Below are 26,332 nucleotides of genomic sequence, written 5' to 3'. Positions count from 1 at the left end.
TAGGCCATCTCCCTCGAAAGTAAGGCAAACAGACAATGCCCAAAAGGAGTACTCACTTATACACCACTGTTGCCATCGTATTGGCTAATGGAGTAGCTGCACAGGTGATGTGCATCCAGTTAACTACTTTGGAACAGCAATTGGTGGACAGGATACCACATGTTAACAATATGTAACTAGAAAAGGATGTGTTATCACACATTCAAACCATCCATATATACCAGCGGAACATTACAAAGAACATTTAAACATAAACCGAAAAGGATTGAATCAACAGTTAATGACACCTCGGGTTACTAATAAGGTATGTAGAACAGTCAGTATGTCTGTGTATGTAGTACTATTCTGTAGTATTTAAAGTGTACGCAATCCATATAGTGGAAACAGTTATCTTGTAGTGATGCATTGTTGAGCATAGTAACGCTTGTAGTATTTGTGTGTACTGCTGTAGGTCACAAGGCAAACACCACATACACCACAAGGGTTATATAGATAAGGGCTTTGAACAGAAATACTCCTCACCAGCCGACGTCAGTGGCAGGGCTGGTCCAACAAGTATGTGCTATAACAGGGGATAGTATATGTGGATATATTGTAACTGTAGCCATATGTATGGGTGTATTACAGAGAATAACATGTGGAAGGTTGGGCCACTGTGCAAGTATGTTTTGCATTGTGGGATATTGTGCCAATAACTGTGCAATGTACAGTATTGTAGGCAGATATGTCTTACAAGCTACATAGCATTACTGTAATGTTAGGCAAACATTAGTTATGTCAATTGGCATTTACAACACACAATAACAGGATGCATATGTCTTTTAGTGAGCCGACAGTTTATCAGCATGATAGCAAAGTAAATTGGAAGAGCTATTTAACTATCCATGCACATAAGACATGTAATATGTGCAAAGGTAGGTAAGAGGCTGTCTTACCAAGGTATCTGTAAGCCTAGCTAACATGTGTGGGCTTTCACCACCCCCATAGGTTGGTTCCCTGTGCCTCTGAATGGCAGAGCCAATTGTTTCCTGTGCCTCTGTCCAGCAGAGCCACTGCAGTGATCCCCGGGGTACATGTCTGTCTCCCATCCACATGTCAATGTTTCGCTTGAAGAGTGCTCATGAGGGGCCCTGCCTGATGTACATTGGAATCACTTTCCAAAGCATAGGGAGTGTACGGGTCAGAACTCTATCTGTCCAGCATGTCCTACTCATCGTTGTGGTTAGGTGTATATCCCTAGAGCATGTGGCTCTCAGGGACTTCTGCTTAGGTGGAGCATACCCAGCAATACAGGGTTGGACATGGGCCTTGTATGTCAAGCAGAGATCAACTGTGAGTATGTGGTATGCAACTGAGTACAGCTGGAGTTTCGTAAGTTGGGCTGCATAGGTCATCTGTTTGAGGTCAGTAATCCTCTTGGTGTGGTACTGGTGTGATCTTCCAAGCTGTTGCAGTTGTCTTGTAAGGTATATCCCAAATGGGGTGTTGTATCCTTTAATGGATCTAATATGACATGTGTTGAGTCACAATGGCCACTCTGATCTAGATGCAAACCCATTAGAGATTAGGGGGGCCATGTAGAAGGATATTCTAACCACCTTGTCATTATGGGTATCGAGAGAGAGATTGCTATCTACTGGGGTTTCCAGATCCCGTATTACCTTTTTTGTATGTAGGAGACTAGCACCTATATGGTAGTCCACGGGTAATTAGTTATATCCAAAGGGGATGACTATGCACTCTTTGGCATTCAGCTTGAGGCTATGATATTGACACCAGGTATCTGTCACAGTGCGACCCTTCCAGAGGGTGTCTGTAACAGCTGGGGAAACAATTATGTCCCCTAGTTTGCAGTCATCTGCAAACCTTTTCAGCCAAAGCCCTCCTGTGCTTGTCTGTACATCAGAGAAGTATATACTGAACATGAGGGGTCCTAGGACTGAGCCCTGGGGGGACGCCAGTTGTTACTGGTATACAGTCAGACCTAGGGTATGCAACTCCCACTGTGTAGGTTCTGTCCATGAGCCACTTTGCAAACCATCACATGACATAGGGGTTAATGTTCAGGCGGATGGGTATGTTGATAATACCAGAAGGAGGAATAGAGTTGAAAGCCTATGAGAGATCTAGGTAGGCTGTGTGGACCTCCTTACCCTCATCTAATGCCTTGGTAACTGTCTCTAAGAAGTCCACCAGGTTTAGGAGGCATGGTCCAGCCTTATCAATGCCAAACAGGGAGTGGTCAAAGGTTGGTAGGTACCCCATTGTCTCTGTGACAGTGATCCATGATGTGCACCATAGCCTTGCAGACCAGGCTAGTCAGGCCTATAGAGAAATAGGTCCCATGGTCCATTGTGATGCCACCTTTGTGGAGTGGGATAACTGTTGCTGTGTGCCATTCAGGGGAACTATGCCTGATGTGAGGCTATTATAGAACATGGTGCATAGGTGGGGAGACAGTACGATCTGAAGTTTGTGTAAAATGCAGCCTGGGATGTTGTCCCATCCCATGGATGCTGTGATATTGCCTTTAGAATGTGCAGCTTTGAAAGGGATCTGCCAGGATGTTGCCGATATCAATTGTTTCTGTAATGTTCGTGCCTTTGTGCTGTAACTCAGAGCAGATCTGGTTGTTGACATCGAGATATGTGACGTAGCTATAGAATGCATTGTGGTTGTTGTTGGTATTAGTTGCATTATAGTTTTCGTAGCTAGCTTTGGAGGATCTTACAAGGGATCTCACCTTCTTACTGGGGCTGGCCAGGGATCTCCTCCACGCATGCTATTGTACTCTTGTTTGCAACAGTGCCTTCCTCCTGTAGTACAATATGTTTATGGCAGGGGACCACCAGATTGGTTTAGTTAATTAGGAGTATATCATCCTGGTTCTGTTTGGGATAGCACAAGCCATGCACTCCTGTAAGTGCTTATAGAGTACATTTGTGTAGGATTCAGAAGTTGTAACAGTACTGTCCATCTGCATGGGTGTCATGACACCCACCACGTCTGTCTTAAGAAGCATGTAGTTGGCCTTGTAGACATATTATACTGTGGTTCCCTTAACAGGAGGTAGGTGCGGGATGTGAATATCAATGGTGCTCAGCACATGGTCTGATAGGACCAACGAGGAGTTGACTTCACATGTGGAGCACTAGTCACTCATGTTGGTAATGACTAGGTCTAGGATATTGTTGCCCCTGGTGTGTGTGTGGATATGTTGAGTCAGGGCATTGGTGTTTATGAATTCCAGAAACCGTTTAGCTAATGTGTTGGTACACAAGTAGTTTTCCCAGTTAATGGTGGGGTATATTCAGTGAGACTTATGTGATGAGTGTGGTGTTGTGCGACTCTGTACCTTCTCTACATGACAGTCAGGGTCAGGCTTGGTTGGAGAGACCTTAACCTCCAGTTTGGCTAGATGAGTGCATCTCTCACAGGTTGTAGTGTTGGGTGGTAGGCAGAGAGGCTTGTCTGTGTACATGAGGCAATGTGTACATTGCCTCAAGATGTCCAGATTCATCAGATAGACAGGTGAGAACACAGGCAGTTGACTCTTGGACATGCCTGAATATAGAACTACATTCACCTAGATAAGTGAGGAAAGTGAGTACAAGAGCTACATTACTCTACGCAAGTGAGAAAAGTATTTACAAAACTTGTTCACCCTTACCTGTAGGTAATGTGAAAGATTGAGTGCTATAGTAATTATTAGCTTACGTAGTGTTTACAAGTCCTGAACAAGTGCTTAGCATGAATAAGCAATCCAGATAGGGTATTGGATAATATAAACACATGGCCCCCTCCCCTCAACAGGTACACAAGCATATATCCATGTACACCACAGGGCCCCTGTATCCACAACTATGCAGGTACAAGATGCACTAAGTCTGCATGGGACCTGCCCACATCACAGGTTGTATCATACACATATGGCAAAACAAGATGCTTTCCATGTACACACCGTGTAAAACATAGCTCCATGTCAGGTTGTGTACACACTAAATGGTGCACACCAACAGGTATCACAACCCACAAAGAGGGAGACACCACTGATAATGAAAAGTACTGCACTACTACCCTGCTGAGTCTGGTCTGGAAGGCCATGAACCTTGATCACTTAAGTGATGTCAGCAGTACAGATGTAGATGACAGTATGGTTGATGTCACACTGCATATCATAACCTTGCCAGATCATAGGACATCATCACCCATACTGTGTACCACCTACACTCGGTATACTAGATGTACATTCCTATGTCACAGGAGTGTTTTGCAACAGGACTGCTGGCAGAACCAACATTACAGAAGGAGTTTGAATAATATGTGATCATCACACCAGTGGCAGCTACACTATGTCAGGGTTAATGAATTTTATTCCCCCTCATTGTAGTCCATACCTCACAGACAAACAGAAGGCATCTGCCTATTGAAGTATGTGAATGACTATGACCTAGGAGCAATAACTGACTCGCATTGTCATCCTTATGTTAATAACCCTGTACCCATGAACTACTACCTAGGCAGCGGTCAACATAATGGACACTTGTGTGTGAGGGATGCAGCTGGGCAGTTGTCTTTCCTGTGATAGCTATGTCACCACACCTGTCAGGGAGTCATATGTGGTAACCCTAATAATGATAGGGTGCCATTCATGAATATAGAGATCATTGTCCAGCCATACAGAACACTCAAGTGACCCATATCAGATCACATATTTCCTTTAAGGGGTATTGGCCATGTGCAGATGGCCTACACCAGCCTTCCCATTCTCCATCTCCACTATGTAGCATGATGCATGCCCTGAATAAATCCATGTCCAACCCAGTGATGTTGGACATGCTACACGGACTCATCCTGATCTCGAACACATACTTCATGGACATCCACCTAACACATGCTGGACAGAGCCTTGTCCCATACACTTGACATAGTCCTGCCATTCTATACATTCCTGTCCATCAAAGCTGCACATCGCTCCCCTCTCAGACATGGTGTGATTACCCCATGGTAACGCATGGTATATGTATCATTAACCCTGTGTATCAGTAATATGGCACTGCTCCACCTGGCCCCACAGACCCACCTGTCGGCTACTGCCAGGTAACCTTTCATCCTAGATTCATACATGGCCCATGGCATATAGCCCACTAGATGACTTTGACTGTACATGCTATAGTTGATATCCATCCCTGCAACTACCATCTGGCTAGCCAGAGTCCCATGTGTATTACATGTGCAACACAGGTGATACATGGCAGGATGTTGAATCACTCTACAGTGCCATGTAGATGTATATGGCAGAACACATACATGTAAAACCTTATGTGAGCATATCTGCAGGGTCACAGGTCATGTCTGTTAAGGCAGTGTAAGTCCTTATATGTGACATATGCACTGCATCAAGGTCAACTGCATTAATGTGGACACATCCAGCCATGTGCTGATAGGTAGGAACACCAGTACAGGCAAACAGACATGCCCACATCAAGACAGCAACCACATGGAGTATGAGCAATGTAATCAGGTGACACACACACACACATATATGGTGACAATATCTACTCAACATTGAGTGTCACATGTGTGTGACACAAACACGTCAGTGTCATGTAGGTTTGCAAATACAACTATTTAAACTGAATTAATGTGATACACATGTATGTTCAGCTGTAGCTCTGTATGTCTCTGAGTTACTGTGACCTGTCTCCATCATTATGTCTTCCAGGTATGCTGCGTGCAAGGCTTCCCCCTTTTACACTTGGAGGGTGAGGCCCTCATCCCATACCTACTCGACAATCACAAAATCCTGTTCAGCCATGTACCACAGGATGCACAGCAGTGGGATGCCCTGTGGATGGAACTTCGCAGGAGGGTTAATGATGTGGGTGACCACAACTGCACATACCAGCAGGTGCGCAGACACTGTACAGACCTCATTAGATGGGTGAAACAGCGTGCAAATGCAATTGCCAGGGAACAAGGTGCAACAGGTGGTGGACCACTAACCCAACCCCCACTCACACGTACCGAGGAGCTACTGGTCAACCTGGGGACACCTGCAGCACCACATCCACAAGCCTTAGCAGATATTGTGGAGGTAGGTGTCTCTGAATCACTGAGCCTGGAGTTGCCTGGTAAGTCAGTACTGCACCTATAACAACTATATTCTATATAGCTGCATGTGTCACTGTACAATATGCAATGTAACATCATATGCAAGGCATGTATACACACATGCCGCATACTATAGTACGCTACTCTGTGTATGCACACATGTGCATACACCATAGTATAGTCTAATGTATTGGTGTATACATTATGCACATTGCTCCCTGTAGACTTTATACAGGGGTGGATTATGCTCATACTGCTGTGTTACACCTATTTAGGTACCTCTGGCATTCTGCTGCGACAGCAGCCTGTTGCAGGTGAGAGTGTTATTATTTATCAGGAACCATAATGCACAAATCTATCTGCCATGTGGCCATTCACAACATGTACACATAATGCATGGTCCTGTCATAATATACAGGTCGGACCTGCAATGCATCTCAATGACTAACCATGTGCAACACTTGCAAACTATGTGAATCATCTCACCGACATGAATCCTCACAAACTTTATTGCCAGATGTGTTGACAGCTGTGCATACAATGGTGGAGGTGCTGTTCAACTTAGGAACAAACAACAGATCTGATCTACACATGTGGAGAATACAAACAGTACTACACAGTGGGCTGGCGTATGGCCAGCACACAGGTTTCACCGGTGTGGATCATAACCCTGCTATGAATGTCACACAATGTGATGTGCTGACATGTCCATGACATCTATTGGCCTGGCTGCTACACTGCCTACCTAACCTGAAAACATATCCCACATACCACCCTTTATCTGCATAACCCTGTTGTCAATGGAGCATATATGTCATATGGGACAACACAGACATGTGAAATAGATGCCCATCACAATAATTTGGACAACACATGTACACACATGGCCATGGAGAATGGCCAGAGACATGGAGCAACACATGCAGTAGATGTGCTGTGCTTGTGTGTACACCCTGTCGTACAATGGCTATACATGGTTCAGCCATGACCTTTGTATAATGGTCATAATGTAGATGTGGAGCACTAGACATCCTACAGGCCTGTGCACATCTTGTGTAGGCATAACAATCCACCACATAGGATGTGTTGAACATCTTGAGGGTGTTGCAACATGACAGCAGTCACCTGTACAGTATCCACATCAGGCCACAGATACAGCAAATTCCCATTGCTAGTGATGGACATAAATGCTATACTAGCTCCTCGTGTGTGTGTGATACACAGACGTCATGTGGGACATGGTGTACCGACGTGTTCGCCATGTCTGGCCATAGTTGCCATGCTGCAGCAATATGGTTGCAGATGTGCAGGGATATCATCTGTATATCCATCAGTGACCTGTGTCACAACTTCCACATCATGGTTTAGTGCGTATACACCTCAGTGATGTGGGTCACATTCCACCGTATATATGTATTGTATCTGGATACAGTCATGGCTATGAACCCTGTCTGTAACTCACGCTGTAAGGCACTAGAGATGCCTCATGATTCCCTGCAATGGCCATGCACATCAGCTAAATTTGCAGTATATCTGTAGGGTGGACAGACAACACTGAATTGGTACACCATTGCCCCACTGTATATTTGACAGTACACCATTGTGTTAAACATGTATGCATGTCATTGCACACGTCAGCAGATCACGTCATACTACATGTGATTATCAAGGTCATATGCCACACATCAGGCAGGTGTACTGTTAACCTGTGCTGGTCCACATGGTGTAACACAGGGTTGTATGCTAACCACTACTATGATTGTGTAATTTGCATGCCGTCTGCTATGACACATGCATGCTGTTATGTGCAACCTAGGGGCATATGATAACTACCACTATTATTGTCTGCGCTGCATGCCATCTGCCGTATCACATGCATGTTGCATGCCTTCTGTCATATCACATGCGTGTGTGTGTGTGTGTGTGTGTGTGTGTGTGTGTGTGTGTGTGTGTGTGTGTCTATTGTATAGACTGTAATGTACAGTTTTTGACTGCCCTCACAGGTGATGTAGGTGCATTGCCCTCCTGTGGTACATCAGATGTTAGTGTCCCCACAGAATCTAGCAGTGATGATGAACATATGATTGGGACACAGGCAGAGTTGTCAGGGGCTGAAACTGTGCCATTGGTTGCCATGCCATCTATATCCACCTCATCCCCGCACACAGATCCCATACCTGCACATACCCCATCACCAGTGGCCATAGAGGAAGGACAGTTGGTGCATGGTAGCTTGGAACAGGAAAGTGTGGGGGCTATGGAAGGTGTGCCTGCACACCATGGTGGCAGCCAAACTACTGGTGGTGCCCCACACAGGCACGTGGCCAGTGCTGCTCATAGGAGGACCTCTGGCCAACATGCTCTTACATGACAGAGCACAGCAGCTGGTGTCACCAGACGCATGTTTTAGGCTGTAATGGAGGCACAGGCACATGCTGAACAGCACAACAGAAAAGATCAGAGGCTACAGAGGACTGCTGTCCATTCTTTAAACAACAGCATCCAGGCAATGGTAAATGCTCAACAGCAGATTGCTGATGCTTTGGATGGACAGTTGGGTAACATGATTGGGTCCTTGACCGTGGCATGACAATCCACGAGCATGAGCTGTCTGTGTTGGAACATCTGGTAGGAGTGAGGCATCGGGCACATGGACGTACGCCTGCTACATCACCTGTGTCAGGTCTACGTGTACGAGCTTCCTCACATGCCTGCTCCCATAGTGGCGGTAGCAGCAGCAGTGCATCTGGTGCTGTGCTGTCCACACCACGACACAGCAGGCCACATGCATGTGGCCCAGGATGGTCCCAAAAGGGACATGGTTCCAGTGGACTAGTGACATCAGACAGTACCCAATCTGCACCTCTGTCTGGTAGTGCCCGTGCAACCCCTGGCAGGCACAGGTCACATGTCCGTGGCCAGACACCGTGAACTGTAAAACCTCACCTGTACAGTCTGCAGCTGTCAATAATACCCCTGTGTAGGCCAGACACATGGGAGAACTGTGTGCAGACATACACACACACACTGGACACATATGTAGGGCACCGCAACACACACATGCATAACATCCACACACCCAATTAGATCAAAGGCCCAAACCCACACACATGATGTCATCCAATGGTGCAGCCTAGGCCTCTGGCAAACATTAACACCCTGTGCATATGATGATGCCTGTGCCGCATCCCTGACATCCACACCATCGGTGCAGGGACATGCTCATATGGTCTGATGCACAAGGTGAACAGACTAGGATGATATGTGTAGTTTACAAATGTTGAGAACTGTTGATAGGCAGCAGATATACCATGTAGTACAGGTGTACAATACTGTTAACAGTATGTGTCTTGTGTAACAACAGTGCAGCCTAGGCCTCCAGCAACCATTAACACCCTGTGAATATGATGATGCCTGCTCCGCATCCCTGACATCCACACCATCAGTGCAGGGACATGCTCATATGGTCTGATGCACAGGATGAACAGACTAGGATGATATGTGTAGTTTACAAATGTTGAGAACTGTTGACAGGCAGCAGATATACCATGTAGTACAGGTGTACAATACTGTTAACAGTATGTGTCTTGTGTGACAACAGTAAATGCATGTTGGTCATGATGTTCTGCTGTCCTTCTTCAGGTCTACTTGCACATGCCAGTGGATGTCAGTCTTTGCAGTTAAGTGTCCCATATGTCAATGTGGACTACTCACAGGTATGTATGAATATACCAGCATGCACTGTGTAGCTGCCACATACCAGTGAGAATGTCCCGCTTTACAAACACGTCTACCATGCCAAGAGCATGATAGCTGTGTATTAAACTACTGTGGCCACAGACATGACATCCATAAAGGGTGACATCACAGGTACAGTTACATGGAGTGGTGAGGTAAGATATTGGTCTATCTGATTACAAGGGTAGAGGCCAGTGGGAAGTGTGATGCCAGAATGGGAATCAGTAATACACATTCCCATGACAGGATGCCAACACACAATTGCACCCACACACTCAGGTATTGACACACGTATTCTGTGACACTGTAACACACACACACACACACACACACACACACACACACACACACACACACACACACACACACACACACACTCACACACACACACACACTCACGGCTTCAGTGACACAGTAACACACACTCACACACAGTTGCTACTGGCGGGATGAGGACCCCTGCCTATGTGCAAATCATCATTACAGTACTGTGCACCTACATGACGCGCCACAGAAAATACACATGTACAGGTAGTCAGTACAGCCTAAGATTGAGGACAACAACACAGATAGTAGAATGCATTGCCTGGATGGTGGGAGGGGGTCTTATTAGGTCAGTATGGTAACATACATCCTCACCCCAGGGACCAGTCAGCCCTACATACACACACTGTGGCATTCAGTAATTAATACACCTATGTCATGCACATACAGATACCTCACATGTGTGAGATACATGCACCTACCTATGTCCTGCTTTCTACATTGCAGTCTGTACAGATGTGTACACTAGTGTACAAGAGAGTTAGTAACAATTGAGATGTATTCCCCACAATACGTGACATATATGGACATACACGCAACCACACATGCCAATACTGTGAATCTCAGACCTGCCTAGCTCATGTTATGTATGTCAGATGTACAGCAGTATTGCACGTGTTACAAACTGTACTGACACTTCCTGTGCCAACAGTGCTGATATATGCACTAGGGACGTCATATCTATTAACAGGTGTCAAGTGATTTACCTTCGCTGTCACCCTGACAGCTGTCTAAGTTGTGTGTTATGTCCTTCAATTAATGAAACCATTGCTTACCGGTTACACAGGGTATTGTAGGACCGCTTGTGACACAACTGTGAGCTGTCCACAGCAAACATCCTTCTGCAAAGATGCCCCACCACTTAGTTATTTCAACACATCTGTCCATACCTGTGGTACCTCTTTCTGTACATTCAGCATATCACCATATACAGTCGGCAATGTTGAGGCTGAATTGCAGCTGCATGATGTACTAGGATACACGCCACCTGCATACATCAGCAACTGCACATGCATGTTATCTGAATGCACAACACTACATGTACAGGTTTGTAGGTTCTACAATCCTGACATTTGATCATGTTTGTAGGCATTGCAAATGGTGGATATGTGTAATGACATACGTGACACATGGACTGTTGTATGATATGATGGGTGACCAGTACAGAGGGGATGTTACCTCTGTCAACATTGATATCACACCTTATGTACTGTTAGCAATCAGCAGCCATGCACCTACATTCCATGTGCATGTGTGTAATGGCTGTAGCCACCTGTTTGCACAAAGGACTACAACAGCTATGATATTTACAGGTATGTTGTGTGTGTGTCATGTACATAACCAGGGCAGGTACATGTATGTCATATCCATACATGAGGGTGTGTACATGTGTACAGCAACAGACATCTGCTAATGGTGGAAAGTACCGAGAGTCCCTGGTATGTGTACAGCTGATCTGGTCACAGACAGTGGTATCATTGCATTGCATAACACATGATGCAACTGTGTCAGTACATGTATACTCTCTACAGTTGATGTAGAGCTTAATACAGTACACAGGTCAATAGTCACATGGTGGTGTACACGTTTATGTCATACAACATGTATTGTTGCGTGTTGGTGGTCCGAGGGCATGGTGTTGTCTGCAGTTTACATCCTAGAATGCAGCATGTGACACTGTCCTGCACATGGCTCATCTGTGATGCCTTTCATGGGGGGACCGGTCAGTACATGTGAGTGGCCTTTATGTATGTGGGTACACCACCTGGAGTGGTCCGTACCTGTGTTATGGCCCACATGTCTGGTTCTGAGGTATATGATGGTAGTGCTATTGTGCACTACAGAGACATCAGCCAGGTGTTCCTCTATGCACAGATGTCAGTACTCCCCATTGTTGGATCTACAGTGACCAGCTGTGAATATGGACGCTACACATCTAGCACTGGTTAGCATAAGAAAACAATGTGGTTGTCCTGTAGGTGTATGGGAGTTAACCTGTGTTTAGGACATTTGCCTTGGAATGGCACTGTGTGGGCGGATGCGACTTGGGTAATATCCACACTTCCTTGTATCATGGATGCATGTGATATGTGACAAAGGCCTGCTTACTGTCAGCCATATCATCCCAGAATGACAGCTGATGTTGTGTAAAAGACCGGTGTCAAATATATGTAGAGCAGAGTTCCCACTAACAATGACAACTTCTAACACCAGACCCCATTGCAATGTGTTCTTTACATCTACCTGTAATAGCATGGCCACTGTGGCCCTCCGTGTTTAGCATCAGAGTGCATCCCAGTCAGCCCTGTGTTACTAGGAGTATAAGCATGCCCAGTATATCCTTGTGTAGATGGACACATAGTAGTGCATTCCCACCAGCCCTGTGCTACTGTGTGAGCATGCCCTCTGTGCTACTAAGTGTATGAGCATGCCCAGTATATCCTTATGTAGATGGACACAGAGTGCATTCAGAACAGCCCTGTGCTACTAAGAGTGTGAGCATGCCCAGTGACACCTTGTGTCGGTTATGTGCCTCTGTGTATGGGCTTGGTAATTGTATCCCTGTATAGTGGTAGTAGTCGTCCATTCCACAGATGGGCATACTCCACGTCAGGATGGATTCCTACTATAAACACACAGGTTCATAGGTATGTACATCTTAACTGCCAGCATCCCTGTTGATGTCCACATTCCCAGGCGGTCATAATGACAGCCTGGACATGTGTAGTCTGTGTGGCGTGATTCGTAAGTATGTAGTATTGCAACAGTGATCTGTAAATAGGCAGGTGTTCCATACCCGCCACTGGCGTGTTTGTGTGTGTGTGTGTGTGTGTGTGTGTGTGTGTGTGTGTGTGTGTGTGTGTGTGTGTATGTCTGTCCCCATTTGCTGGTGGACTCTAAATTGCTTTTAGACTGCCCACACTCCATACATTTCATATACCCACCATTATCAAGGCCGATGATGTCTCCCATCTACAAATACACCTCTGGGAGGACTGCGTCCCAGTAATCTCGGTAGCACGTTCTGTAACTGCATAATGCTGTAGTGTAATGAAGTAGTTAGGTCGGTGTTCTAGTCCCACACTTGCCGTGTGTGTGTGTGTGTGTCCGTTTGCCTGAGGACTAAGTAATACCTTTATACTGCTCACACTCCATACATTTCTTATACCCACCGTTAGCAAGGTAGATGATGTCACCCATCTACAAATACACCTCTAGGAGTGCTGTGTCCCAGTAATCTCGGTAGCGTGTTCTGTAACTGCGTAATACTGTAGTGTAATAAAGTAATTAGATCAGTGTTTTCTCCCCGCATTTGCCTTGGGTGTGTGTGTGTCCCCGTTTGCCTGAGGACTGAGTAATACCCTTATACTGCTCACACTCCATACATTTCTTATACCCACCGTTAGCAAGGCCGATAATGTCACCCATCTACAAATACACCTCTGGGAGTGCTGTGTCCCAGTAATCTTGGTAGCACATTCTGTAACTGTGTAATCCTGTCGTATGATAAAGTAGTTAGGTCGGTGTTCTAATCCCACACTTGCTGTGTGTGTGTCCCTGAAGACTGAGCAATGCTTTTATACTGCTCACATTCCATACATTTCTTATACCCACCGTTATCAAGGCCGATGATGTCAGCCATCTACAAATACACCTCTGAGAATGCTGTGTCCCATTAATCTCGGTAGCACATTCTGTAACTGCGTAATGCTGTAGTGTAATAAAGTAGTTAGGCTGGTGTTCTATTCCCACACTTGCCGTGTGTGTGTGTCCGTTTGCCTGTGGACTTAGTAATGCTTTTATACTGCTCATACTCCATACATTTCTTATACCCACCGTTATCAAGGCCGATAATGTCACCCATCTACAAATACACCTCTGGTAGTGCTGTATCCCAGTAATCTTGGTAGCATGTTCTGTAACTGCGTAATGCTGTAGTGTAATAAAGTAGTTAGGTCGGTGTTCTAATCCCAGACATTCTGTGTGTGTGTGTGTGTGTGTGTGTGTGTGTGTGTGTGTGTGTGTGTGTGTGAGACAAGTACAGTGCTTTGTAGCGAGTGCCCTAAACGCGTGTTGATACAGTAGGGGTTTGTATACAGAACATGACAAGTATGTGTTTGTCTGTCAGAGCCTGTGTAGAGGTGGCCATGATTGTCTTACCATTGGACATGTTTGGGAGTGGGTTTTGTAGTTTTCCTATTTGGTATCCATCTTATGACACATTGGCCACCTCACAAGGCTGTCAGTCAGCCATGGCACTGTGTTGGCAAGCCATACCCATACATCTGGCATAAGGGCTGGTGAGCTAAGTATGTAGCCCTACTAGTACTCGGTATATGTCCTGCACCCATGTGCCATGCACATACAACCTTGCATAGGATATCCCACTATGTTTCTAGTAACATGCACATTGAGGACAGATAGTAGGCATGGTGTGACTGCAGTGGCCTGCAGAAGACATGGCACCCTGTACACCGGTACAATAGGCACATATATGTGGACATCGTGTCTTCACTATGTTCCACACTGAATGGCTGCAACATATGTGGTGCCATCATATATGATCCACTAAGGCCAGACAATGCTGTACACATGTGCCGTGTATGGACCCATGCCACTGACACCACAGAATACCTGTCCATTCTATTCATGCAGGTGCAGGGCCGACCTGCTCACTATAAGTAGGTTTCGCCACACCAGGCCAGTATTGGCATATCAGGGGATAACAGGCTGTGTAGACTACATGTGCCTGCCAAACCAGGTACACCTGTGCATGTCACTGTATAGTATTGTGGGACATGCACATCCCAGGCAATGTCCATGTGAAGGACTATCAAACACAAACATGGTATACATTGCAAAGCTATGGCCCTACACATTGGTAACCAGGATGTCAGGCCAGATAATGCAGTACCCATCTGTGTGGGACATTGCAGACACTACACCCCTGCACTGCACACCATTGTCGGGTGATGCAATGGCAAGGATTACCCTTCACCCAGCCTTGTACAGCCATCTTGCACAGCCAAACACTACACACCCATGGAGCAATGCATACCTGCATGACAGTACTGGCACCCAGTTTCTGCATGTGGGTTGTGATGCTCCCAACCACAGTCACTCCCCGTATAAACCTTGTTGGCATACCAACAGTTGTCAAGCACTTTCACATGGCCTAGCCCATAGAACCTCCAGATATCCCCTGTGGTGCATGTGGTCCTGTGCATTACTGCGGTGTGGCAAACTAAGTAGTTACATTGTGTATTTGCCACCCTGGCAAAGGTGTCAATGCATGTCCATTAGAGTGTGGTTGTGGTGACAATGGCATCCGTTCATGTGGACTGACGTGTGCCACACCTAATGTATGTCTACTATATCTGTTGCAAATGGCACTCACTCACCTAGACACATGTTCTTACAGCACTGCAACATGCCGCCTCTGTGGCACATGTAGTAACGTCATGCACATGTAATAGTAATGAGTAGTCAGGGGGTTGCCTCTGTACTATTCACCATGTGGAAGATGATGCTTATGGTTAAGTCTCCAAGCCCTTCCCTGGTGTACATTGCCTGTCCCCCTCCCCACACACACACACACACACACACACACACACACACACACACACACACACACACACTCTCTGGTGGATGTGAAGGTGTACACCTGCACAGCAGCAGCATGTGTATTGTAGGTGATGGAAATGGTCAGGTGATGGCCTCTGCACCTATTGCAGTCCTCCTCTAGCTGATTGCATGTGGTACAGCTGTGATGGTGTTCCCATAGCCATCTGCATGATAAACACAGTACGCTATCTAGGGAAACATGTTATTATCTGGCCATGACAGTCACTGTGAGTGGTACCTGGATGTGGTGTTCTGACAGATATCTGGATGTACCTCAATCATTTTCAAAAGTGGGAAATAGCCTAATGACAGGAGGGTGATGTGCCACACAACTACAACATGTAAGTGTAGCTATGCTGCATTGAGACTAATGCCTTTTAACATGTGTGTGGTAATGGCTATTCTGCATGTTAAAATCCAGACATGACAGTACTCTGTTCATGAGGGAACCCCATCTGTAGGGCCATCTGTGAACAGGTCAGTGTGTGCAACCATGTGTTTCCTGTGTTACACATTGAACACACATCTGTGGACAGCAGAAGCATGGTGTGGGCATTGCAGACAGTACATGATGATAGGGATGTGTTACTGCCATCGCATTCCTTGACTGGACATGTGTCACATGAGACAGTGGTATGACTGACACTGTGTGGGATTCCTATTGACAAGCCAATGATGGGCAACTGTTAATAGCTGTGGTCACATGTCTACTACACATTGTACAGTTGTCATGCAGTATATATATGTATGTGTTGTGCTCCCTCTGCAAATGTATACCATCTGTTGTGTTGGGTTGCTGGTGATATCTAGGCATACTGTTGTAGGTAATCCTGTATGCTGTTGTCTATCACTAAGCCATATGTGGGTTTAAAACGCAACAACATAGGCTGAATGGGTTGGTAGGTCCCAGCAGATCCTCCTGTCCTACTTCAGCTGACTATGACACTGGGCACTAGCACATCTGGTGATACCACCACTGAGGATGGAGCATGTCCCCCTTGGGAGCGGGACCAGACAGGTACATATCTGCTGTTGTGCGGTCTCAGACATGTTACGTAGGTGGCTCCCTAAGGGGTTACGAAGACAGATACACCAGTTCAAGGGTGGAGTGTCACATTTACAGGGTGATGCTGCCCCTCCTGGACAGCCCCAAGCAATGCCTCCTTTGCAGCTGTGTAGGTGCAGTGGCAGTTGCCCATGGCTGGAGACCTCCATCCCACTGTTCCCATGGGCTTTTGAATGCCAAAGACCCATCCCCATCCAGGGTGTATCCCCCCCAAATGTGTCATATAACAACCCTGTATGCTGTAATTTCTGTGCTCCTACCTATCCTCCATGGCCATACCTACACTCCTTCCCCAACATCTGACCATCACCTACAGACACATAAGGCCATACAGCTCCTAGGACACCATCTGCCCTACACATAGCTTTCCATTACACACACGTGCCCACTGGACACATGAAGCCCTTGTAATATGCATCATAACATACTACTGTTATCCTCCCCACTGTCCCTCAGGCGCACGGTCCTGGTATGCACATCACTCCTACATGGTCCAGGTACACGTGAGGAGGATGACCCCATTGTACACAAAACACTACCGGTCCCGCTATGGTTACCCCATTTACCTTTATCACGATGATGATGTTGCACACAGCACATTGCAAGAGTACTGTTCACACATAATGATTGGACAGGTACTGTTGTGTTAATGTACATTACATGCACAAAGTGATGTATATGGCCAATGTACAACTATTTGCATGTATGGCTGACACATGTCCGTCTGAGGGAGTCTTGTGATCACATAGAGCGACACCACTACATAATACAGGCATCGCTGGTGTTCCCATTTCATTCATTTGTAATGCTTTGTTGCCACATGGTATGTCCCTAATACATCTCTATATATTTATGTACCTATATGCTGGGCATAAACACTCACATGTACATCTACATGATGGGATACATTCCTATACTGTTGAATGACTGCACTGTATGATATCCTCTGGTTACAGCCTCTTACACTCGATTAGCCTCTACATTGCTTAATCAATGCAATACTCGCATACTGGTAGCCAAACATGCTTACACCCGCTCGATCCCGCACTTGCTAATGCACCGGCATTGGTGCTTGCATCTGTCACTCACACCCCTGGGTGTGAGCAAGGACCACAATATTACCTTGTGATGCCTATTACATCATACTACATGACTCCAGTATTGGGATTGGCCACCCATTAGGCGACAGCATAGCGTTTGACTGTACAGAATCAGCGATCTGTCCAGTGACACAATCATATTTGTGTGTACCGCATATAATATGCTCCTACCTTGTGTTGCCTATTACATCGAAATACATGAATACAGTATCGGAAATGGTTGACTATTAGGTGACGGCATGGCATTCGACTGTACGGAATCAGTGGCCTGTCTGGAGAATCATTCATATTCGTGTGTTACTCTTAGGCATATCTTGTGATGCCTATCACATCGGACTACATGACTACAGTCATAGCCGGCCTTGGGCATAGGCTAACTAAGCAGCCGCCTAGGGCACCGCTTTAGTGTGTGCACTTTACCAGTATTTATTTGGTGTAGGTAGACCAGGATGGGGGCACTGGGTGGTGTGGTGTGGGGTGCCATTGTGCCCTCTGCCTAGGACACCAGTTGACCTAAGACCACTCCTGACTACAGTATCAGGAATGGCTGCCCATTAGGTGAACGCATGGCATTTATCTGTACGGAATCAGTGGCCTGTCCAGTGAATCATTCATAATTGTGTGTTCCTCTTACAATCTGCTCCCAGCTTGTAATGCCTATCACATCGGAATACATGACTACAGTATCGGGAATGGCTGCCCATTAGGCGACAGCATGGCATTTGACTGTACAGAATCAGCGGCCTGTCCAGTGAATTAACACTCTGCTCCCATCTGGCTGATACATGCGAACCGAGACCCTGCATTACAAATGAGTAGTTGGATTGTGGTAGCCACATCCGTCGGATGGGTTATGCTACCGCATACCTATTATAGGTTTGCCACCTTCTCAATTGGCCAAGGTAGGACTTTAGGGTTACCACTTGTCCCACTTTGCGAGGGACAGTGCAAAAATAATCAAGAAATAGCACATGTCCAGATTACAGGACATTATTATATTCTACGTTTCATTAATAATTGCATACAAAAGTTATTTTATATATGACACATCTATATGTTATGTGAAGCAGCATAAGCAATTCAAATGCAACTATATTAAGCTTTTATTTGTGCAAATAAGTATAATCCTGTACTATGCATGGCTGTAGGTATGTTTAGTCCTGGAACGTCTTACATTTCTACAGAACATCTCCCACTCTGGCCATGTGGAAAGGTGGCAACCTTATAGGACCTGTATGTAGAGACGTCAGACTTTGCAGGGCAACACACCCACAGCCAGTAGAAAGGGGCGTACTTCACTGTTTTGCCTAAATAAAAGGTTACTCTTGTAGCATTATAGTTGCTTATACTGTTACCTATAACATTTAGGTGTTTCAGAGGAACATAATTGTTTTATGCTACTACTACAGATAATATAGGTAGTCTTTGCCCTAAATCACATGACATTTGCTTTAATTACTATTATGCAGGACACAACTGCCCACAGGGGAGTGTCCCTCACAAAGGTGGACAGGTGGTAACCCCAAACCTATTATTCTATCAACTTTCTAAGGTAGTCGGCAGAACATGCGCTTTCTCTCACTATCAGACCTCTCATACAAATGAGGAAGAATAAACACTGAATCAGAGACACTGCATAACGACCTCAGGGACACATTTAGAAGGTTGGTGCTATTAACCTGACACATTGACGGACACAGAGCACATATGTATTCATACACATTGTCTGAGGTGCATGCAGTTTATGACGCTTACATGTTGTCATTATTCATTATGTGTATTCCGCCACCTTTCCTCCTAATATCACTAGTTCTAGGATGGTTTATTTGATACTGTGTTAAGATTCTGATTCATAATCAGGGACGTCCCTTGGTAATCGGGGACAGTTCAATGATATGGTCCCTATGTATTCCACTAATCATTTACGGACTGTCCAGTAGATCTGCTCTTAGAGTATGGGAGGTATAGTCATCTGCTATACCCACATCGGAATATTACTTACACCCACGGGGCAGTCCTAATACATGTCTGCCAACCAACACCTACATGCCTAGCCCCATAATCGCATACCCATAGTTCCCCCACCTGCCACTAGTCTACAGCACTCATCCTTACTGTGGGCACAGATGGACGCAGGAGGGATATGAACACATCCCTACACACTGCCCACTCTCCCTGTGTTGGGACACATGCCATACGTTGTGTCAACCCATGTGTTATCAGGCTTGCACAACCTACTGTTCTGTGTACAGCTACATCCTGGTTGTAATGGTGTTCCCCCATTGGTTGAAGGTACCAAATTTTTGGTGTCCTGCAAGGGACGTCGCTGTCCATGTTTTAAGTGTAGACCTTGTAGATCTCTCCCACTGGTAGTTTCCTGCCGGTGGTCTGGGAAGCAGTGTTTTATTTACCTTTATTGTGTGTCTGTATGTCTCACCGGCCTAGCGGGGGGGGGGGGGGGTGATAAGTAGACATTTGTTGAGTGGACCTCCCACCAACATATGCCCAGTCTAAACATGTTACCCATAACTGCTGTAACATAACCTAGGTATATACATGTGTATATTTACTGTAACATATATATATATATCTATTTACATTAATATATACAGACATAACTGCATATGTATTCATACATATATATTCATATCTTGCTGTTTTATATATATATATATATATATATATATATATATATATATATATATATATATATGTGTGTGTGTGTGTGTGTGTGTGTGTGTGTGTGTGTGTGTGTATGTATATATATATATATATATATATATATATATATATATATATATATATATATATATATATATATATATATATATATATATATATATATATATATATATATATGATTATATATATGTACATCAGTGTGTCAATACATTCCCCACTCATACGCACTTACACATGCATAATGGTGTTTATAAGCTTCACCAGCATACTAGTGCCTTATTCATTATAACGCCGACACACTCCAGTTATCTTGTAATCGGTATGTAGCACGTTATACAGTGGACAGATGCCGCTATATGTTCATGTATAGATTACCGATGGTAATTGTAATGTGATAGTGTGATTCAACCCGTCCCTCTTCTGCACAGCCTATTATTCCATGTACTGTCAATGTTTGTATGGGCACATTCCTATTATTTATGTCAAAAAATGGAATGCATGTGTTACAGAATTCGTACTTCAACATATATTGTTGTCTGCATGTGAGTATGCATATATACCTACTACGACCTAGCTGACCTCCACGGGGCGGTCCATTAGAACTGACCCATCCAACCCTGGCATGCCTGGATCCATAATTGCATACCCATAGTTCCCCCACCTGCCACTACTCTACAGCACTCATCCTTACTGTGGACGCAGGTGGATGCAGGTGGGATATGAACACACCCCTACACACTGCTCTCTCTCCCCGTGTCAGGACACATGTCATACGTTGTGTCAATCCCTGTGTTATCAGGCTTGCACAACCTACTGTTCTGTGTACAGCTACATCCTGGTCGAAACTGTGTTACTCCCATTGGCTGAAGGCACCAAATTTTTGGTGTCCTGCAAGGGAAGTCGCTGTCCATGTTTAAAGTGTAGACCTTGTAGATCTCTCCCACTGGTAGTTTCCTGCTGGTGGTCTGGGAACCAGTGTTGTATTTACTTTTATTGCGTGTCTGTATGTCTCACCAGCCTAGCTGGGGGGTTGGTAAGTAGATGTTTGTTGAGTGGACCTCCCACCAGCATATGCCTGGACTAAACATATTACCCGTAACTGCTGTAACATAACCTAGGTATATACATGTGTATGTTTACTGTAACACATATATATATATATATATATATATATATATATATATATATATATTTACATTAATATATACAGACATATCTGCATATGTATTCATACAGGTATATTCATATCTTGCTGTTTTATATATATATATATATATATATATATATATATATATATATATATATATAGATATATATATATGTGTGTATATATATATATATATATATATTTATATATATATATATATATATATATATATATATATATATATGATTATATATATGTACATCAGTGTGTCAATACATTCCCTGCTTATACGCACTTACACATGCGTAATGGTGTTTATAAGCTTCACCAGCATACTAGTGCCTTATTCATTATAACACCGACACACTCCAGTTATCTTGTAATCGGTATGTAGCACGCTATACAGTGGACAGATGTCGATATATGTTCATGTACAGTTTACCAATGGTAATTGGAATGTGATAGTGTGATTCGACCCACCCCTCTTCTGCACAGCCTATTATTCCATGTACTGTCGATGTTTGTATGGGCACATTCCTATTATTTATGTCAACAAATGGAATGTATGTGTTACAGAATTTGTATGTCAACATATATTGTTGTCTGCATGTGAGTATGTATATATACCTATTACAACCTAGCTGACCTCCACAGAGTGGTCCATTAAAACCGGCCCATCCAACCCTGGCACGCCTGGATCCACAATTGCATACCCATTGTTCCTTCACCCCACCTGTTTTAAATTTACATGCATAACATCCATTATCCACTTGTTATCGCAGCCATGACACACCTTTACACATTTCCCTCTCCAGAGCTTTTGTGGCCCTACACACATTCTGTCCCACCTCGTGTATTCACAGGGTCTCCCATGTATATTTGCACATACGTGCTTTTCCGGGGGTTATGGAATGTGGACATTTGCCCTTTTCAATTTTTGGAGGTCCCAGCATGGGACTACATTCCGTCTGTCTGTAAAGTAGACCTAGCATTTCAATGATGTTACTCCCACTGGTAATACCCTGCCTGTGGTGTGAGTAGCGGTGCTCTGCTCACTCCTGGGCAGCTTTTTATGACATACGCTGAAAGCACTTTATACTACCAACATTGCTCTTGATTCCCTTCACATCCCTTGTGTATGCTTTACTGTTACAACATCCATTCTTTATGTATATGTATATATATATATATATATATATATATATATATATATATATATATATATTCATATATTTCTCATGTATGTAGATATATATCTATACACACATATGTGTGTGTGTGTGTGTGTGTGTGTGTGTGTGTGTGTGTGTGTGTGTGTGTGTGTATATTACATCTGTACATACAAACATACATTTCCTATGCTGGGAGCTGCTTACACTCGCGCAGGCGCACTTGCCTATGTGCTTTACATATGTTTACTGTTGCTTATTTATGCTTATTTGTGCTTTATACATTATGACAATACCACTTTGATTGAAAGGATCTGGTTAATAGTCCCATGCAACACACACGTTCACCTTTACATGTTTAAATGTCGGCTTTACAGCAGAGCAACATTCATTTCACAAGGAAAATGATATGTGCTATTGTTGGCCTTGAATAGGGTTGCCACCTTTTCAAATGCCCAAAGTGGGACATTTTTGTTACAAACATCAGATTTTTGAAGCCCAAAACATACCCACAGCCAGTACAAAGGACAGAACTTCACTTTTTTGCCTAAATAAAAGCTTATTATTGTAGCATTTCAGTTGCTTATTCTGTTTCTTATAACATTTATTTGTTTCAGATACAGAATACCTGTTTTATGCAAGTATTATATAAAATATAGGGAATAATGTTACCCTAAAATCTCAGGACATTCGCCATTTTTACAATTTTTTTGCAGGACACAACTGCCCAAAGAGGGACTGTCCCTCGCAAAGTGGGACAGGTGGTAACCCTAGCCTTGAACAGTGAATGCCTTTTCGTTAGGCGGATGCTCTAACTACTATACTATTGGTGTTCTGCCTGACTTATATGTATACCCATGGTGCATAGTTACCGGAACACATGCCTCATCATTTCACTTACACAGCAGGCATCCATTTACCTGTTGGGAAAAACGCACTACTACACATGCACCATTCCCTATTCCCTACTGCTCTGGACTCGTGCCGCATGTTGACTCACTCCGAGGATATTCAGACCTCTACAGCCTATAGTCCTGGCACATACATGTGTTCAATTGTCAGGGTGTTCATATGGTCTTCTGGGTTTAGGCTTGTCTGACTGGGGACCGGGACTGCCCTGTACCTGGTTGAGAGTGAGACTTAGCAAGGGGAGATCGTTCGTTCCACTTTTAGCATCCTACCTGTGGTTGGGGATGCAGAGGTGTGCTCACCTATGGCCATCCTGATATATAACAGCACTAACTATTACGGGGATTTCCTATATTGTGACCATGTTCATTCTTCATATATATATATATATATATATATATATATGTGTGTGTGTGTGTGTGTGTGTGTGTGTGTATCAGTCTGTGCATACACATGCATATACACCTACATGCTCATTTACATTTCCCATACCGTTGAATCACTGCCACCAACCGTCGCACATACACACTTACATCTCGGTTGCCACCTTTTCATATGGCCAAAGTGGGGCATTTTTGGGACACACATCAGACTTTACAGGCCGACACATATCCACGGTCTGTACAAAAGTTAGAACTTTACTTATTTGCCTAAATGAATGCTTATTCTTGTAGCGGTTTGTTTGCTTCATCTGTTTCTTGTAACTTTGAGTATTTTACATAAATAACTGTTTTATGCAACTGTTACATGAAATATGGGACAAATTTCCTACAATCACAGGACATTTTCCATTGCATTATATTTGGTCTGGACACAGCTGCCCAAAAAGGGACTGCCCCTCACAAGGTTGGGCAGCTGGTAACCCTACTTATGTCTGCTTTACAGCGCCTTAAGCACCCTATAGCCGACTACCACTATGCAAATGTGTAAGCTATATATTCCCGATAATGCACGTGGGGATATGTGCACCACAGTCAGGTGTTTAATCCCTCACAAGGTGGGGCAGGTGGTAACCCTACTTACATCTGCTTTAAAGTGCCTTAAGCACCTTATATCTGACTGCCACTATGCGAATGTGTAAGGTATATATTCACGATAATGCACATGGGGAGACGTGCATCACTGTCAGGTGTTTAATCCCGGGTCGTAGGTTCTGCAGGACTAGCTGGAGGCTGAGCAGTCTTGTGAACAACTACTGCTCATACAACTTGTGTCCAGATGTATACAGGACTGGATATTGTGTCGTGACTCCAAGTCTAATGTTTAGAACAGATACATATCCCATGAGGGATATCCAAAAATTGTGGGGACCAATGACCATCTTTGCTTTATGGCTGTAAGGTAGGGTTATACATGCAAGGGATACATAGTTTGCAACCCTGAGACTGCCTACTAGATATGGGTAGGGGTCACTATGTGCAGATATGGCCACGCCTCTCTAGCAGCACGAGTATGGCTGGTTTTGATGGATGTTCAGGAAGGGGGGGGTGGTGTGCTGTGAAGGAGATGATGGGTATTCAATTATGTATCCAGGTGTGTTGTGGTTGGATGGCTCAGTTCAGGCCAGACCATTATGTGGGTATGTACCAGTAACGTTTCTGTACACATGTATTGCACATTTTAATGTTCACATGTTTGTGGGATTGTATTACGGATGTGTATATTTGTTCTTTGGTTATCTTCCTGATTCACCCACCGCTCCCTCGTAGACCTCCAGTTCACGTATTGTGCATCCAACCCAGTGTCCCCTTGGCGAATTATTACATCACCCATCACCCCCCACCCCCAAATTCCACAAACAACATTCATCCCTTCTCTAGTTGATGGCCCATGGCACAGTCAATAGAACACATTGCGTACACTACTTATCTCTGGGACCAATATGGTTGGGAGGTCTACACTAACATTTCAGATCATCCACATGCTGTACTTCATACACATAGGTACTCGCAAATACTTATCTTTCATGACATTGTAGGTAGACCCGGGTAATACCCATTCTTCTATGGGCTGTCCTGACAAGGACGACTTGGACCGTGAATGGGCAGATATTGGGCAAATGCTCTGACCATTGGTAGGATTGCCATCTTTTCATATAACCTGGATGGGACATTTTCGTAGCACACATCTGAGTTTACAGGCCAACACATACCCACGGTCATTACAAAGGATAGTACTTTAGTTTCATGCCTACATATAATCTTTTATTGTTGTAGCGGTGGAGTTGCTTATTCTGTTTCATTTACTTGCTTATTCTGTTTCTTCTAACAAATAGGTATTTTATATATGGACATACGTACTGTATAAGACTATTACGTAACATATGGGACATAATTATGCCCTACTATCGCAGGACATTTCACATTTATAATGATTTATATGGACACACCTGCCTAGAGGGGGACTGTCCCTCACAATGTAAGACAGGTGGTAACTCAAACCATTGGGCTAGGCTTGG

The sequence above is a fragment of the Protopterus annectens genome, chromosome 8.part0 (genome assembly GCF_019279795.1).
Source record: "Protopterus annectens isolate FY-2018-M chromosome 8.part0, PAN1.0, whole genome shotgun sequence".
Classification (NCBI taxonomy): domain Eukaryota; kingdom Metazoa; phylum Chordata; order Ceratodontiformes; family Protopteridae; genus Protopterus; species Protopterus annectens.
Note: the sequence above shows the minus strand (reverse complement) of the source record.